The 17,128-nt window shown below is 35.8% G+C and overlaps 2 pseudogenes; one reads left to right on the top strand and one right to left on the bottom strand.

The window, feature by feature from the left end:
* Positions 1–9,009: 9,009 nt before the first annotated feature.
* LOC145301574 (5S ribosomal RNA) lies at positions 9,010–9,127 on the top strand (annotated as a pseudogene).
* Positions 9,128–10,928: 1,801 nt separating this feature from the next.
* LOC145301498 (5S ribosomal RNA) lies at positions 10,929–11,045 on the bottom strand (annotated as a pseudogene).
* Positions 11,046–17,128: the final 6,083 nt, after the last annotated feature.

Genomic DNA, 17,128 nt, shown 5'->3' with positions numbered 1-17,128 from the left:
ACCCATCCTGTGGCCTTCTTCGGGTGGTTAACCGCGACGAGATAGAGAATGCGGAGCCTTGTAACTGTAGACCCAGTATTTACTGTCTTGATATTTGCTGTTGCCTCATCGCGATTAGTTGGCCGAAACGTGATGAAACAATCACAACAATGAAGATGAGGATAACAGTGCACAAAACGAATGAATAAACGGATTATGAAACCCCATTTGAAAGGATCCAAAAAATAAATAAAAATAATATATAATTAGTGAATAAAGTGTTATCAATAAATAAAAATTCCGAAGAAACTTTTCCAAATGTTTTGTAAAACTTTTATTCATTTCAAATAAGGCATGCTGTAACTGAAACGTAAAAAAGCTACTTTAATTAGGAACATACTAAATGGAGAGATGTTTGTTCACATTACATTTAACTGCCTACATGTTGGTAAATCGGGGAAACAGTAAAACGCGGAATTTCAGAGATTTGAGGAAAGCAACTATTTGAGAAGAAAGTTATTCAGCATCTGAGGGCCTCTGTAGTGAAGGGTTAGATTTTGCTGTTTGCCGAGTTTGTCGCAGGTATTTACCTTGAAGTGGTATAAGTACATTAAGTTCATCAGAGTACATTCTGTGGAAGTACTTGTAAAACAAGAATGCAACCTGGCAACGATAGGACAGTGCTTGAAGCTTGGTATTACATTTTCCCGTGATTGGTTACATGTATTGGATATGTTCGGTATTAGTATTTTTTTATTTAATTTTCGATTTTGAGCGATTATCCAGGCTCGGCTATTATTAATATGATCACATTTTTTTTGTTCTAACCCGACAGGTTTTACGCTATTTTTATTTTTAAGTAAAAATTACTTTTAAATAATTTTAAACACAAACCATTTTGTCTCAGTAGGTAAAAGAGTAACTTATCTTTCCTCTGGAGAAAACCTTTACTATGGAAAAGAATGTTTAATTGGCTGTATATTTATTATTTTATTCTTTCCTTTTTTTTATAAAAAATGTCACAAACTTAATCCGTCCTGTGGTTAAACACCTTTCGACATCGGTCACTTATCGCTTGTCTGTCAGCGTCCGCGAAAAACTCAGACAAACGAAATAGACTGACCTCCATTAAAAAAAAAAAAATGCTTACTCATAGTCAGCGGGATCTGCCGATGATCGTGGAACATGGGGTTGTCGGGTTATAGGAGAAGAAGGAGTGTTGAGAGGGAAAGCTGTGGACAGGTCCAAAGTAAAATAAAGGTGATCGAGAGAAAAAGCTTTCAGGGCGACGGTTCAATGTCTCTCCTTTGGTAATCAAATCCTTTATAGGCCGATACCAGAAGTTAGGAGGATTGGGAGGGGATATAAAATAGATGCGTAGGGTTGGAAAAGAATGTTTAATAACGGGTTTTCAAACGGGTATTCCCAGAGACCGAGTACGGGTAGCAAAAGAAAAAAGAAAGTATTAATTGACGGGGGAAAGAGAGAGCAGAAAGGTTACCTCCAAAGGAAAGGAAGAAGAAAGGAAAGAAATAATGATTTTATTATATCAGGTTGGCAAGAAAGTTCTTTCGGTTTTTAAAAGTAGTGGTTGATGGGCAGAAATTAGAAACTCACTGTATTAATGCTAGAGTCCCTCAGGGGTTCATCCTGAGCCCAATTCTCTTCTTATCTACATTGATGATCTCCCAAAACATATCCTAAGATCACAGGGTCTGTCCTACTTAAGTTAAACTTAACTTTGATCCTTGCCAAAAATGCCAAGGAATATATATATATATATATATATATATATATATATATATATATATATATATATATATATATATATATATATTTTAAATAAGATAAGTATAAATGTTAGAAGAAAGGAAGGAAAGGCTGAGAAAGAGGAGAAAGAAAGAATTTTTTTTGTTTTTTTATTTGCATTTTCACTCTAGAGAAGGCATAGTAACACTTTGATGCAGGGGACTACTATCTGGGACATAAATTGCAAGGATACAATGTAGGGAGTTGAGCAACAAAATGTCTGTTCACATTACACTTGAACTTCTGCATGTCAGTACAGTCAGGGAAGCAGGAACTCGGAAAGGAATTCAAAGTCTAGCAGTTCTAGGGAGGAAACTATTAAAGTAGAAGGCTTTCTGGCATCTGGGGATCTCTACTGTGTAGGGGCGGAATTTTGCTGCTTGTCGAGTTTGTCAAGAGGGTACAATTAAATACTTATAGAATAGGCAGAGGGACGCAAGATTTCGACGATGAAACAGAGGCAAAATTCTAGGTGACAGTTCGCAATCTATTGGGTTGGCGACTCTCTTTTGAACCATGTTAAGGAGTGAGAGACTAGTAAGGGATGCACCAGCCCAAATGTGACAACAATACTCTATACATGGGCGAATGGTGGTCTTGTAGATGTACAGGATCCCACCTTCTTCGCAACAGCCGCGACAATGCCCTCGGTGTATCTGTTCCAACTCCTGTTCCCGGTGAATGTTAAGCCGAGGAGTTTGAACGAAGGCATCTATTTAGATTGTTTCTGGTCGTTCCATGGTAATGGTTGTCGCTACTAGATTCTTCCTACCTGGGTGTCTATCGTCGCTTTTCAGTTAAGAATTTTGCAAATAAAATAGGCTTGTAAAGAAGCACAAAAGATACGAACGAGGCGGGGTAGACTGACCCACCTTGCTGATGACAATCTGATACCTCTTCAAAATTTGATAGGAGCCTACCCATTGAGAACGGCTAGAGTTTCAACATTTTTTGGCTTCGTTTTCTTCCTCCTACCGCGTTCTCATGTGCTATGCTTATTAAAGGGGCCGGTAAAAATAATAGGGATTGAGTGGTTTGGACGGTAAGAGAACAGATGAGAAAAGAATGACATGGGAGGAGGAGGGCTTTTTTGTTTTCGACTTTAGTTTTAGGAACCAGTAAAAAAAAAATATGGCGTCTCTCCGCTCTATTCTCTTACCCTTTCCCTCCCCTTTCTTTCTCTTTATATATCTGCCTCTTTTTTATCCACCCTTTCTCTTTCACATCTTTTTCTTAGTATCTCCCTCTCCCTCTTTCTTTTTCACTCTCTCTGTCTGTCTCCATTTCTTTCTCTCTTTCTCTAGGTTAAGTTTCCAGAGGTGAAGCAACAAAGAAATATTAACGAGATTATCACAAGAGTGCTCAGTACAGAAGTAGGGCAATGTGTACTTTTTTATTTGTTCTTCATAAGCATTTATGTCACTACACATTCATGAGCGTGTTTCCGTCAGCCAGTTATGAATAATTATAGACTTCTTCACGCGACATTTCTTACACAAAAGTGTATAAGCAATATCCCCTGAAGTCTCTAGTTGCTTGTAATTGATTGAAACATGCTAATGAATGTGTAACGATATGTAAATCTTTATGTAAAACTCTCTCTCTCGCTCTCTCTCTCTCTCTCTCTCTCTATATATATATATATATATATAGAGAGAGAGAGAGAGAGAGAGAAAGAGAGAGGGGGAGAGGGGGGTAATATTCTCCACATTCCAAATATCAAGTTTTCTCAGTTGGTCATTTATTACTTCTCAAAAGGTAGCTTTTGAGTATTGTTTTGTTTTCCGACTCACATGTCTTCAAAAGTATGCGAACGAGAAAAAATAGTTAAGTATGTCGGTTGCATGAACCATATAAGTTGTTCAAAATGGTGTTTTCTTTAAGTATTTTTAGGTAAACATCTGACGAGTACGTGACTAAAAAGGCAGCAAAGACATAATTTTGCAGAATTGTTAGTCACAATACGAAACAATATTGTAATGTCTAACTTTTTTTAAAAAAACAACAAATGACCAACTGAGAAACTTTGATAATTAAAATTCATAGAATTATTATATTATGCTCTATATGCTCTGGACCCCAATAAAAACACATCCATTAAGCTTGAATTATCAATCGAGGTGCTATTAACAGAGAACGCCAATAGGGCTGTTTAGGTAGTTTTTGCAAGCCACATTGTTCTTTCTCTTAGAAACTGGCTTTCTAATCCCACTTTACTATCCTTGATATATCTTCCTGCTGGAAGGTGAATAACTATGTACCTATTAATCTGTCAGAATTTTATGTACCACATTTTTTTCTCTTTTTTTTTTTTGTCGATTTGATTTTTTTAATTAAACCTGATTATTAACGAGAAAAGTAATCAACGAGTAAAAGAGTCATATCTGCGTTATATAGTTACATGGATTTTTTTTTTTTTTTAATATTTCAAGGTTAAAACCTCCTTTTGAAAGTAAATAAAGAACCATTGAATTCATCAAAAGTTTACTTGCGAGTAATTGTTTCGTATAAATTGTTTGGTATTGAACAGAAAGAGAGAAAGAATGAGGTAATAAAACGTATATGTATTACATAGGTATTCATCAGAATAATTAAAATATCACATCTTTTTTCCTTTCGTTTCTTTTTCTAATTAAAGCTGATAAAAGGCGAGATCGTTAATCACCGAATCAAAAAAGAAAACAACATGGATGTGAGAAGGGTTAGGGTTGTTACCGATTGGTCATTAAAAACAACAATAGTTCGACGAAAGAAGAGTAATGGCGTAACATGAGAGACTAAAGAGTCAGAAATCTGAGATGAGAGACAGAAAAAGACAGTGAGAAATCTAGACAGACGAAGTAGGAGATAAATAAACGGCGAAAGGGGACACAGCAAATCAAGTGATTGGCCGTTGAGGTTTCAATGAAAAGATACAAACAGGGTTTGGGAGGTGGCGGTGTTATTTTCTATTATATATATATATATATATATATATATATATATATATATATATATATATAAACTACTTCATTTACTCACATAAATTAATATACAAAAGTATAAATTTATGCGTAAACTTTAAGTATTTACTTCAACAGAGCTCAATACGTAGGTAGAGCTAGAGAGTGGATGAAACGCGGAATATTCAGTGTAGCTTAATCGGCATATATATTTTATAACTTACTCTATATATATATATATATGTATATATATAAAATCCGTAGTTTGGGGTAATTGTGCCAACTAAAAAAGTGCTCTTTATATGCGTGGTTGCCAAAAGAGCAATTTTAGCTAGTTGACGCAATTACTCCCAAGTACGGTATGATCTTGTCTGTCTGTTCGGAACGGTCTCTATTAAACTACTGTCAATTATGAAGTATACAGGCTTGAAACTTGATATATAGAGGATTTTGACCTTTGGAACAAATTCGATATGATTTTTAGCCGCTAAATTATATATATATATATATAAACGTAATGCTAACCTCTTTGTAAAATAAAAAAAAAAGAACGAAATGAAGCACTGTGTGAGTGGCGATCAGCGTTTGTATAAATATTGTAAGATTCCAGCAGAGAATGCACGGTAGAAAAGAATACACATTCTTTGCAGCAGAATTTGCAATGTCTTCGATCTATTTATTCAAATTCATGTTGCATGTCTAGATGAGTATCGAAAAGAGTCTAACAACCAGTAGGATAATATGATATAGTTGTGGAGACAAAGATACACGAAATGACCACGATAACTCGAATCCGTGAACAGTATGAAGGTATTATAACCTGAAGCTATTGTAAATGTCACCTCATTCATTCTTTGCCATTTGTCGTCGGGAAATGTTTTTTTAATATGTTTCACCATTGTTGCCTCCTCATTTTTGTTTTGCCTAAAGAAGGGAAAGCAGTGTTATTTCGGTGCAATTAACCAACGGTCAAGCCGCTTTAATAACGACCGCACTCGTTTTAACCCCCGCTCTACAAATCTCTCTCTCTCTCTCTCTCTCTCTCTCTATCTATCTATGTCTATAACTATCTATCTTTTACTCTCTTTTCCTTCGTTCTTTTTCTCCCTCTTTCTCTTTCCTCCTCTCTCTTACTGATTTTTTCTCTATCCCAGTCCTCCCCCTTAAAAGTGATAGACCAAACACAACTTTACTCGGGTTGAATAATTTTTTTTTATTCACATTTTCTCAATTTTTTTTTACTGATTTTTGACATCCTAGTAATTCTCGTTTCCCTATTTTTGTCCTTTACCCCTCGCATTCTATAAGTGATGTTTATGACAAAAGGAGAAGAATTGCTTTTTGTCTGGATCAAAATCAAACCTTATGGTTGACTATTTTTTTATCTTGAAGTACATTTTTATATCCCTTAATTAAAAATATTATTGCAAATTATTTAGGTCTTCTACCCAGTCGTGACTGACGAAACATAAACATGCTACACTCGTAGATTTAATAAAGGGTTCCTTTCTAAATTCCGTGTTGATTCCCAAGTTCGATAGGATACGGCGTAAGAAGGTCGGCGGTTACATCGATCGAAACATTATGAAAATCACACTCAAGATGAGAACAGTAGTCCGAAGAATCCAAATAGCACCTATATTTTTTAATATATTTTTAATATATGTTTTATATATTTTTTATATAAGTGCGATATTTAGTTCTCTTTCACTGCAAGAACTCTGACACCAGGGTCGGAAAGTGAGGTTGAAAGAGTCAGGGTTTCAAAGGAGGAGTCCTCTGACACTGCAAACGATGCTTGCGCAGCCCCGTCGGCAGCCCCAGCAGATTACCTCAGGCTATTAGCAATAAACTACACTTTTCTCAAATGATTCAAACTTTAGTATGTTGTTATGGATCATTACGAGTAGCAGTTGTCAAAATTTCAGCTTTTCACAATTATTTCTAACAAATATTAGGTTTGTAAGTTTTGTCCCTTAGTTTTGGACGCTATTGTGTGTGTGTATATATATATATATATATATAATTTCCTACGAAATCCCTGGAATAGGAACGAAACGTTGATTACTATTTTATTAATTCTCGGTTTTCCTTCTCAAATAACACACACATTGGTTGAAGCGCGAGATGATTTGCAGTTGTAATGTCATGTATAAAAACTAATGCAATTTCTCCTATTTCTGCTGGCTTAACAAATTATCTCCCAGTTCGGATTTGTGATATATATATATATATATATAAATCACAGTTCAAGATTCTCTAAATTAATAAGGAATAGAGAAAGGATTGAAAACCAAACAATACGTCGATCATATGGGAAGAAAAAAAGAGATGAACCGACAAGGGAAGAGCGAGACAATCATAACCATCTCTATACGCACAACCACACTTTTTGAAGCGCCTTTGCAAATCAATGCGAGGCTTCGTCTGACGATTTTTTTTGCTTCAGTTTTGAATAACATTTTCGTCGCTCTGTTGGGCTTCAATTTGAAATACAAGTTTTAGTTGCATCTAGGGGTTTCTGCAAAGTGCTCTGTCGATCAATCCGTTACGCTTATGTTAGAAATAACATTTACAGACGCGTCCGCCCATCATCATAAGAGACCATGTCCATTCGTCAGTCACGTATCAATTTAAAATATACATCTTTATTTTGAAATATTTTTAGACGATTTATATGTATTAATTGAATTATTCGGACTATTGTTTTCAGCGTTGATGTTATTTTCACAAAGCGGCGCAACAGCTAAAAGTGCTAAGTTAGTAATCAATTCTAAGTGACAGTTTTCTAGAGGTTGAAAGTTGAATCTCCAGTTCAGGTGATACTAAGAATATAATCAAGGATTGCTTACAATAGTTCCAAAGTAATGCTAGCGGAATGAAAACAATATACCCCTGCGGATTAAATAAATATTTCATTGTGAAATCCTATAAAAGACATTGTTATTTGTTTTACGGCATATCAACCCTTTTCAGGTTATTTAATGTTGAATCCAATTATTTCGGAAAAAAAGTTTATGTTTGAAATTCTTTCTATCTTCAAATATTTATTCATGGTGTTTGGTTTGAGTGTTTTCTTTTTGCGACATATCAAAATATTTTTGGCAAAAGATTTCTTTAACTTTTAATTTCTTTATATCTTAAAACATTTATTCATGCAGTTTGGTTTGAGTGTTTTCTTTAAGACATATCGCCACACTTGGCAATTTAATGGCGAATCTATGAATTTAAAAAAAAAAAAAATTTTATACTTCAAGTTCTTTATACCTCCAAATATTTATATATTGGTGTTTGGTTTGGTTGTTTTGTAGTGGTAATTTTTTGTTTTTGTTTTTGCAAAACATTGAGTTTTGAAAAGGGAAAGGAAACGAAAAAACAACACCATTGTTTTGTGCATTTTATGTCAGGAAGCTGGTATCTTCAGACAGACTGATCTGGTAGAATCAGCCAAGATATACCTGAAGAAGGCCGGCGATTACATCGGCTGAAATGTGAGAATAAAATCCAAAATTAGAACCATGTACCAAATTGCCGAAAGAATACAGATGTTCAACTTGTCCGTTATTCTTTAGTTTGAAATATAAATTTAGTTACGTCCTTGTATTTCTATATGTCGGTTAATCAGTGTGTCTATCACGCACGAGTTTTAAACGATATATTCATCGCTAGACGCGCAGGTCGAATGGCCGCAACTTAAAACTACCCGTTGTTGTTATCTGGTAGAACTAGGATTGGGCTGTTGTCAATCAGAGAAAGTACAAGAAATGTGTGATTCATTTAATTCCACTTGACAAGAAATGTTGGAAGGAGTGACTGCATCCGGGCCTCAGGGCTCTCCTGACGAGTACTCTCTCCCTTTTTCTTAAAGCGGCGGGAATCGTTTGAAGTATGATAGGTAGCCCATCTTTCCTTTTTTTTTTTTTTCTTTTTTCTTTTTTTTAAAATTACCTCCCTATCAATTAAACCTCGATGATTTTCACCTGCGTCGTCCCGCTGGGGTTTCTCTGTTCCACTCACGGGGAAGAAATGCTCGGTCCAGCTTTGGTTGCCCGGCTCGCTTATAAAGAAATGTATACGAATTGACGTCGGCTTTCTTCAAGAAAAAAACACGGGCAAAACACAAGCGAAACTAATAAAAAGGGAAAAGCTGATTAAACAAAACAAACAAAAAAATAATTTAAATAAAGCATCATTCGACATATCTTGTATAATCAAGACGAATCTATTTTTGCCTTGAGCAACATTTTGATCCACGAGTGCCATTTTTAAGGAGTATATCGAGTACGGCATGATCACGTTTGACACACCGGTTCCCGTCGGATCACCGAAGTTAAGCAACGATGAGCTTGTCCAGTACCAGATGGGTGACCATTTAGGACTTCCAGGTGCTGTATGTGGTCTCCGCTTATCTCGGCATTGTTTCCAGTCGTCCTGGACTTCTATTTGCCACTAGACTCAAACAGTGCCGATTCAGGAGAGATGTGGTTTGTGATTACGCAACCTTTGCCACACAATTACAGGCGCAGCTGCCCTTACAGGGGGTATCCTTTGTCTTTCGGGACTGAACATCTGATCGTGTTTCTGTTTACTTGCCTCCTCACGAGGACAGTTAGACACGAGTCCGTTTTTAACGTGGAGAAATCTGTCTCCCCTAAAAGGGACACTCTTGATTGAGATAAAATAAAAATTGTTCAAGTCTAGAAGGATGCCTTCCATCATGGACCGATTTCATACAGTGCCAGAACAGATACCACACCATGCTCCTAGCTGAAAGGCCAATCAAAAAGGCTATCAGTAAGGACAATTATTAACGAATGATTTGTTTTTAAATAATTCGACTTATAGCGTTAAAATGTGTTAAATTTTTAGAGCAGTGTTTGATTGTTGTTTTTATTAATTTTTCTACTAGAAATTTGCGAATTCATTTTTTTAATTTTGTAAATAAATTATTTCGGAAACAAATCAGTTATCGTCTGCTTTTTACGTATCGAAAAGGACGAATTACTACTACTACTTCTACTACTACTACTACTACTGCTACTACCACTACTGTAGTAAGTTTGAATTAGTCTGAATATTTCACTCAGGAACGAAGCACAAACGTTTTTAAGGTGTTACTTGCCATACGTATACATCCATCCATCCATCCATACATACATACATACATACATACATACATACGTACATTTGTATATTTTGGCAGCAAGTCGTTATTCAAGCACGTCTGATTGAACAGGGCAGAGTTCTTTTTTTCCAATTTTGTTGGATAACTTCTCAATTCGCCGATCAGTCTTTTTTATCTCGGCTGGCATCTTGTATATTATGGCGCCCAGTAGTTCTTGTTCGATCATATTCTTCTACGGCGCTTTCAGTCGGTGCATTTGCTCGTCGTCAGGTTCGATTGTTGCTGTCGTCGTCATTTTCTTTATTGAGACTTGGTGTATTTATAGATAGTTCTATTATTATTATTATTATTATTATTATTATTATTATTATTGGTTATAAAGATATGTGCAGGATGGGTAGGGGGCGATTATTTTTAATTTTCTTATTTAAAATTTTATATATTATTTATTTAGTTTATTTATGGTTAGTTATTGAATATAGTTAGTATATTTGTCCCGATATAAAATGAGATCCGGTTAATAAGGGACTGTAGTTTTTTAATTAATATGGCTTCTAATAATTTTAGATTTTGTTTGTAATTGTTGAGGTATCGAATTTTAATATTGTCAATTAAGATATTTCTAATGTCGGACGATTGTGGGTTTTTATCATGGAATGTTAGGTGTTGTTTTATGACGCTATTGTCTGCTAAATATACATGATGATTGCTGCATCTTTCCAGATGATTGCCGTCTCCCAATCTTGTCGTCCATGCCATCTCAGATGACTCTGCACTCCCGCCGCAGATTTGCACATCTTGAAGCAGATGTGATTCACAAATTGAGCATACATACATAATAAACTTTCCCGTGAGGTTTAGTCAACTAATTTGTCCAAAATTGACTCAAAGTGCTCCTCCAGTCTTTGAAAAATGATGGATACCTACGAAGGGGTGGCTGCACGTGAAATTTTTGTGGCAGGAGGTGCGCAATCTCCAACCACGCCTCTCCTGAGTCGACATTGTTAAATACTAGTGGCAAGTAAAGTGTCTGTACAGGACGAGTGGAAACAAATGCCGAGATAAGCGGAGAGCACATACAGCGCCTAGAATTCCCAAATGGTCACCCATCTGGTATTAACCAGGCTCAACGTTGCTTAACTTCGGTGATCTGATGGGAACCGATGTTTCAACGCAATTATGCCGTATAAAATCCACGCAGATGATTTGTTAATAGTATTAAAGGCCTAATGTAAAAACATCAACACGTTTTCTTTACATAAGAGTTATTCCAAAATTCATGATGTTGACCATCTTATAATTTACTCCTTTAATTCAGTTGACATACAATTCTTGACAGTATCTGTTTCCTAGCGCAAAATCAATCACTTAATTATTATATCAATAAGTGAATCTATTATGCCCTTAACTCATCAGAAGATTCACTGATTGATATAATAATTAAGTCATTTATTTCAAGAATTGTATAAGTCAACTGAATTAAAGGAATAAATTATAAGATGGTCAACATCATGATTTTTGGAATATAACTTTTTTGTCATTTATTCTCTATATTGCTCTGTAATTACATTGAGCTTCTTAAATAAGGATTGATATATAATAAGAAAATATATTTCTACAGAAATATATATATATATATATATATATATATATATATATATATGAGAGAGAGGGAGAGAACTTTGTTGAGTAAAATGATTATAGGTTGTTAACAGTAATTAACGACTAAATGAGCGAGTATATTTTCACTTTAAAGTAGTTAACGGTTTTCTTTGGCATTTGCGAAAATATCGATTTCATAACAGCTGTATGCATCCAATATTTTTAAATACGGTTTCCGATAAAGCGGACGGCTGGAAATATTAAACTTTAATTGATAATAACATTCATAATGCACAGTCGTATGCTTGATACCTACTTTAGACCTACTCAATATAATAAAGTAAAAGGGAAATTGGATCACCATAGAAATGCAATCGAGTTTCGATCCCAGCTCGCATCAGAACACTAATTCATTCAAATTGATGGGTGAACTATAGCATTGCATAGCCATGCTTAATTTGCTTTTAGTTTTTAATGCTCTCAGTTTAGCCGACATTATTCTTTTTCTTGAACGCGCGAACCCACTGGTGCACATACATACACTTAGACGCGCACGTGCGAAAAGATTTAGTGTTCCCTTTTCCTCCTGTATCGCCATTCCAGGGTATCCAGTCATTCAAAATAGCACTCAATAAGCCCGAGGCTCGACTGCTCTTTTTCAGCTCACCAGATTCTAAGACCTTGTCCCAATAACAGTTGTATGTGAGGTCAAGGACCTCTAGCCATCTGACCTTTCTCATATACCGCTATACATGCACAGTCGTCATACCGACATGGTAGCTGCAAACTTTTGTTCAATAATTGTCATTGTTAGGCGATTTCCTGCGGTGCCATGAAATCACAGTAAGATTTTGAGTTTCCAAAAGTGTCAGTTCGTTAATAGTTTTTAACGAGATCGAGCTTTCTAAGCTACTGTTACGTTTGAATCAAACGAGAATCACATCTATATGATTGGAAGCAACAGTCTCTGCAAATTTTATATTAGTTTTCTTTCTCCTAGATGCATACCCTAACGAAATCGAAAGGGATCATTTTTTTTGCGGTTATTTTACTGTCTTCAGACAACAACCTGGGCATTTCCACATCTCGACACATACGCGCATCCACACCAATATACTCACATGTACACCCATACAAACCTACACGCTCACGCATATACATACTCATATACACCCACTTCCACACACTGTCATAACTTGACAAGCATATACGTATTCACATAATTATATTGTAAACAGGATTCACACTCTGTAAATGTAGTCCAGTTTTCTTTAATTCCGAACTCAGATTATTATCAGTCTGATCTATTATTTAATAAGTTAGTTTTATATTTGAGTCTAATAATTTTTATTTTCTCATTTAGGCACAGTAAACAATGACCTGATATCGAACTAGAGATTGAAGCAAGATTCATTATTTTCCAATTCAGTGCAGTTTCACGATTGTTTTTTACAGTTTTCGAAAGTATGGGGAAATTGCAGTATTCTTCTGTTTGAAATCATTGAATACGTGAAATTAAAAACTTTATCTTTTAAAATGGTATCGCAATTGCAAGCGATGTATAAGTAATTTAATAATGTCAATTTTTTCGTTATTATTGCAGGCAGTATCAACTAATTAAATTTCTTCTCAAATGTACGCGTTTCTGTGCATAACATTATTGAATTTGTAGCTAATTCTACGAAAAACCTTTTTTTCATTAGAAAAATAGTTACTACTTCTGCATTTCACTGAATATTTGCTTGGTTGTAGAAGGGCGTCAGTTGAATTTTGATAGACGTAGGTTAAGTTGTCATTCTACACCTGGTATGAGTGTATATTAAACATTACGTCTAAATAACGGGGTCGTCCCAAAAGTAATTGGAAAAGGAGGGCGGCTCACGTGGTCCTTCAAAGAGGATTAATTCAGTTCTATTTTGACCAATCCATTGACACTTAAAGGGACATGAATACAGAAACATACCGTTCAATTTATGAGTACAAATACAATGTTTAGTGTGTCGTGTTATTATCTAGTTTATTTATTATTAAGAATCTTAATCTAAGAAGAGATGGTGAAACTGTATGTGTATTTTAAAAGGTGATTTTAATAAATTAATGTTAATAGTGAATAGAAATTTAAATATTAATCTATTCATAAAATATACTTATGTTTCAAGCAGCAAACGTAAAGAAGGAAAGAAGTTGGCCGAGTGACTCATGTCTGGCCTCAGCCAATCACAGGGTTATACGTAGACGCTTGGTGAATTTGAATCGTGAGAAATGGTGGTTAGGGATCTCGTAAGTAAACAGGAAAGGCGAAATCTCGTCAAATAAATGAATAAATAATGGGCGAGACATTACGAGAGGAGACGGGGGTAGTGGCAAAAGATTGCCATGTCGTCGGATGATTTGAGAATTAGATTATGTCAGCGTTTGTTTTCTCTTTTGTTGCCTTTCTTGTTTTATATATTTATTTCTTTATTTTCTTCACTTTTTTGTCCGTCTTTGAACAGACCGTTCTGTCTGCTCATTCGTACAACTGATTTGTGTTTGTTGTTTATTCTTAAAGTGCACATATATGCAAGAACACTCGCCATCTTTAGCAACAAACGAGGGACATTGACGAGGGTCATTGACATGCTCACACAACAGAATTTCCATGGGGTCTTCCAGAATTTGTTGAAACGGTACAAAAAGTTCATTGCAGCGAACAGAGATTACTTCGAAGGGGACTGCAGTTGTATGTGTGTATTATCAAGAAAAGTACATATACGGAAAATTCTGGAACCATTGAAGGCACGAGGTACATTTTTACATTTGATTTCTCTCTGCCAATCACTGTTGACTTCGTCTGGAATTCGATTTTCCTCTCGGCATCAAAGTCAACCAAGTCTAGGCCAGTTTTGAAATATCTTTTTTCCTGTTGACTGCTCTACGTTGCTGGCGTGTTTTTAGTTCTAGAAGGTCCATCTTCCAGGCTTTGCCTACTCTCTATGAGAACAGGTGAGTTTATTGCTAATTGCCTGTAGCATCTTGTCTTGGCCGAAGTGATCTTCCTCTAGGGCGATGATGGCTCTTCAAACCTTTGGGGAAAAGATAAGTACTCATTTCTCTATGATAATAATAATAATAATAATAATAATGCTACCCGAATTCCAGTGAAGACCAATGGTCGCCGCCAACGAGAAATCAATGGTAAGCGCGGTCGTTGCTATAACACAAATACATCTGCAAAGGTTATCGAAAGAGATGGAGAGTACTGGAAATCTGGCCAGACTTGTTGTCCCTCAGACTCCAGAGAACACCACAAATTGTTCTCAAAGACCAGTGTGACCACTAGTTAGCAAATAATAATACTCTCCAGCTCTTTCGATAAACATTTACAGAGTTTATCAAAAGAGATGGAGAGTACTTGAAATCTGGAGGGATTTGCTGATACCCAGACACCAGGGGACACCACCGATTGTTGTTAATGAGCAATCTAGCGAGTGAAAAGTAATAATAACACCTTGTGCTACCTACAATCACAAATCCCAGAGGTAACAAGTCGTTCTGCTAGCAATGGTAAGCGACTGTTGCGATAGCACAACGTCATTTGACTTAGTGAGGCGGACGAATTTAAATAGTATGCTATTCCATGCACAGACTGACGAAGATAATATTTCAACCTAAAACGTTACAGATTGACAGATAGAGCCATTCTTTGTGATACTGGGACGCTTGTTTGTTAAATGTCACCATGTCAAAAGCACGGCAAAACTCCCTGGGGAATATTTAACAAGTAAAAGGTAAGACAAAATAACGGGAAACCCTCTTTTATTAACAGCTTCTCACACCGTCACTTCCTCCGAACATTCCCTTGCACCAACCCACACATACTGAAGAGAAGCGAATAATTGAAGTGGACGGGGGAAGAGGCGAGATAAGTTTCGTGCCACGCATATTGATCTTTGCAGTCCAAAAAAGAATGATTATGGAATCTTATCCGGTATAAAGAGAGGGGATGGTGTAGAAGGAGGGGTGGGATAAAAAAAGCAAGAAATTGGTCCACTGATTGGGCAGGAACTATTTTACTTGGTAATTTACCGCCGTGCTACCTCTTCCTCCGTTGAGAAAAAATAGGCCATTATCTATTTTCCGTTGTTTTGTTTTATCTTGTTTCTTAAATTTGGAATTCGGGGAAGAGGGTGGCAGGCACGCGAGAGGAAACAGTAAAAGAATATATTTTTTTTTAATTTATCTTTTTTCTAGCTGGAGATGGAGCATTCTATCGGGTGCCAGACATTCGCCCGCTTTTTCATACATTGCAACCGAGAGGTATTTTAAATAGTCTAATCGTCCCTTTAAGTGAAATGTGTATATCTTTTTTGCATTTAGTTCACTGGGTATATTTGCTAGGTAGTTTGTTTTTTTAAATATTTGTTTTTTGTTTGTTTGTTTGTTTGTTTTTTTTTCATTTATTTTCGTTTTTATTTTCGTTTTTTTGTTGTTTGTTGTTTTTTTTTGCGTTTTTTTCCATTCTTTTTCATGAGTCCGGTTGCTCTCATAATTACTGGAATGATGGAGATCTTCCTAAGATTCCAGTTTCTTTTCATGTCATACATAAAACCTTGGTATTTCGTGATCTTTTCCTCTCCTTTTAACCCACCATCATTGGAGACACTAACGGCTACTAAAGTTGCTTCTGTCTTCTTCTTCTTGTCCCATATAAGTATGTCAGCTTTAACAGCTCTGTTCTCGGGTAGCTTTAGTAACTACATAGTCATAGTGGATTATGAATGGCATATTTCCAACTGTTTTTTCTGGTCCGAGTATTTTCTACTACATTCGATATTTAACTACTGGTCCAGTAGAGATTTTTACACACTACATTGTGTCCGATTGTGCGTTTACGTATGTCTACGTGTATGTGTATGAATAAAAACTAAATGATATAAGATATACAAGCGGAATTGTATTAGAATTCACAGAGGTACGAAAAAGTTGACAAAAAACAAATATACAACAAATAAATTTAATGAAATACACAGTAACTTTTCTACCAAACTGGATAAGTTTTTAGTGTCTTTATTAAACGTAAAATGTTTATTTGTTTTGAAAAACAAGTAATATTGAGCGCTATTGAAGAATAGGAAACAATAGCCGCGACATATCTTTATATCTTTAAAGTCTCGGTAATCACTTCAAAAAAGAAATAAAACAAAATGGTGGTAGACACCTACCCAATAAATGCCTCGGTTACATATTTGTCTGTGGATTGTAACACAATCCCATACAAGCTTTTGTATAAAATAGATTGATACGTAGACCGACGTGAACATACAGGGCAAAAACACGCTGATAACCATATGTAACGTGGCCGTTACGCTCGAACAGTTCAACAGTGTTCGTTACATTTCAAACCTCACTCCGATCTCTATGCCATCCGGCATCGTTGAAAAGGAACAAACAAACAAAAATAAATAAATCCGATTCGGTTTTTCTTTTTTTTTTTTTAACACACGTGTGTTAGTGGACGTGAAGTCCTTTAGCAATTTAAGGTCGTGGGGGCGCTGCATTATTTCATGCAGCGTGTCTTAGATAAGATTAGTCTAGCTGCAACCACACCTCTCCAGTCTTTAGAGCACGTATCGCATCTTGTCCTACCAAATGCTCACCCATTTTAGCATTGGCCAGGCTCAAGGTGTGT

The sequence above is a fragment of the Euprymna scolopes genome, chromosome 18, assembly GCF_053919585.1.
Source record: "Euprymna scolopes isolate OS-2025 chromosome 18, ASM5391958v1, whole genome shotgun sequence".
NCBI classification, from domain to species: domain Eukaryota; kingdom Metazoa; phylum Mollusca; class Cephalopoda; order Sepiida; family Sepiolidae; genus Euprymna; species Euprymna scolopes.
Note: the sequence above shows the minus strand (reverse complement) of the source record. Positions and strands in the feature narration are given on the sequence as shown.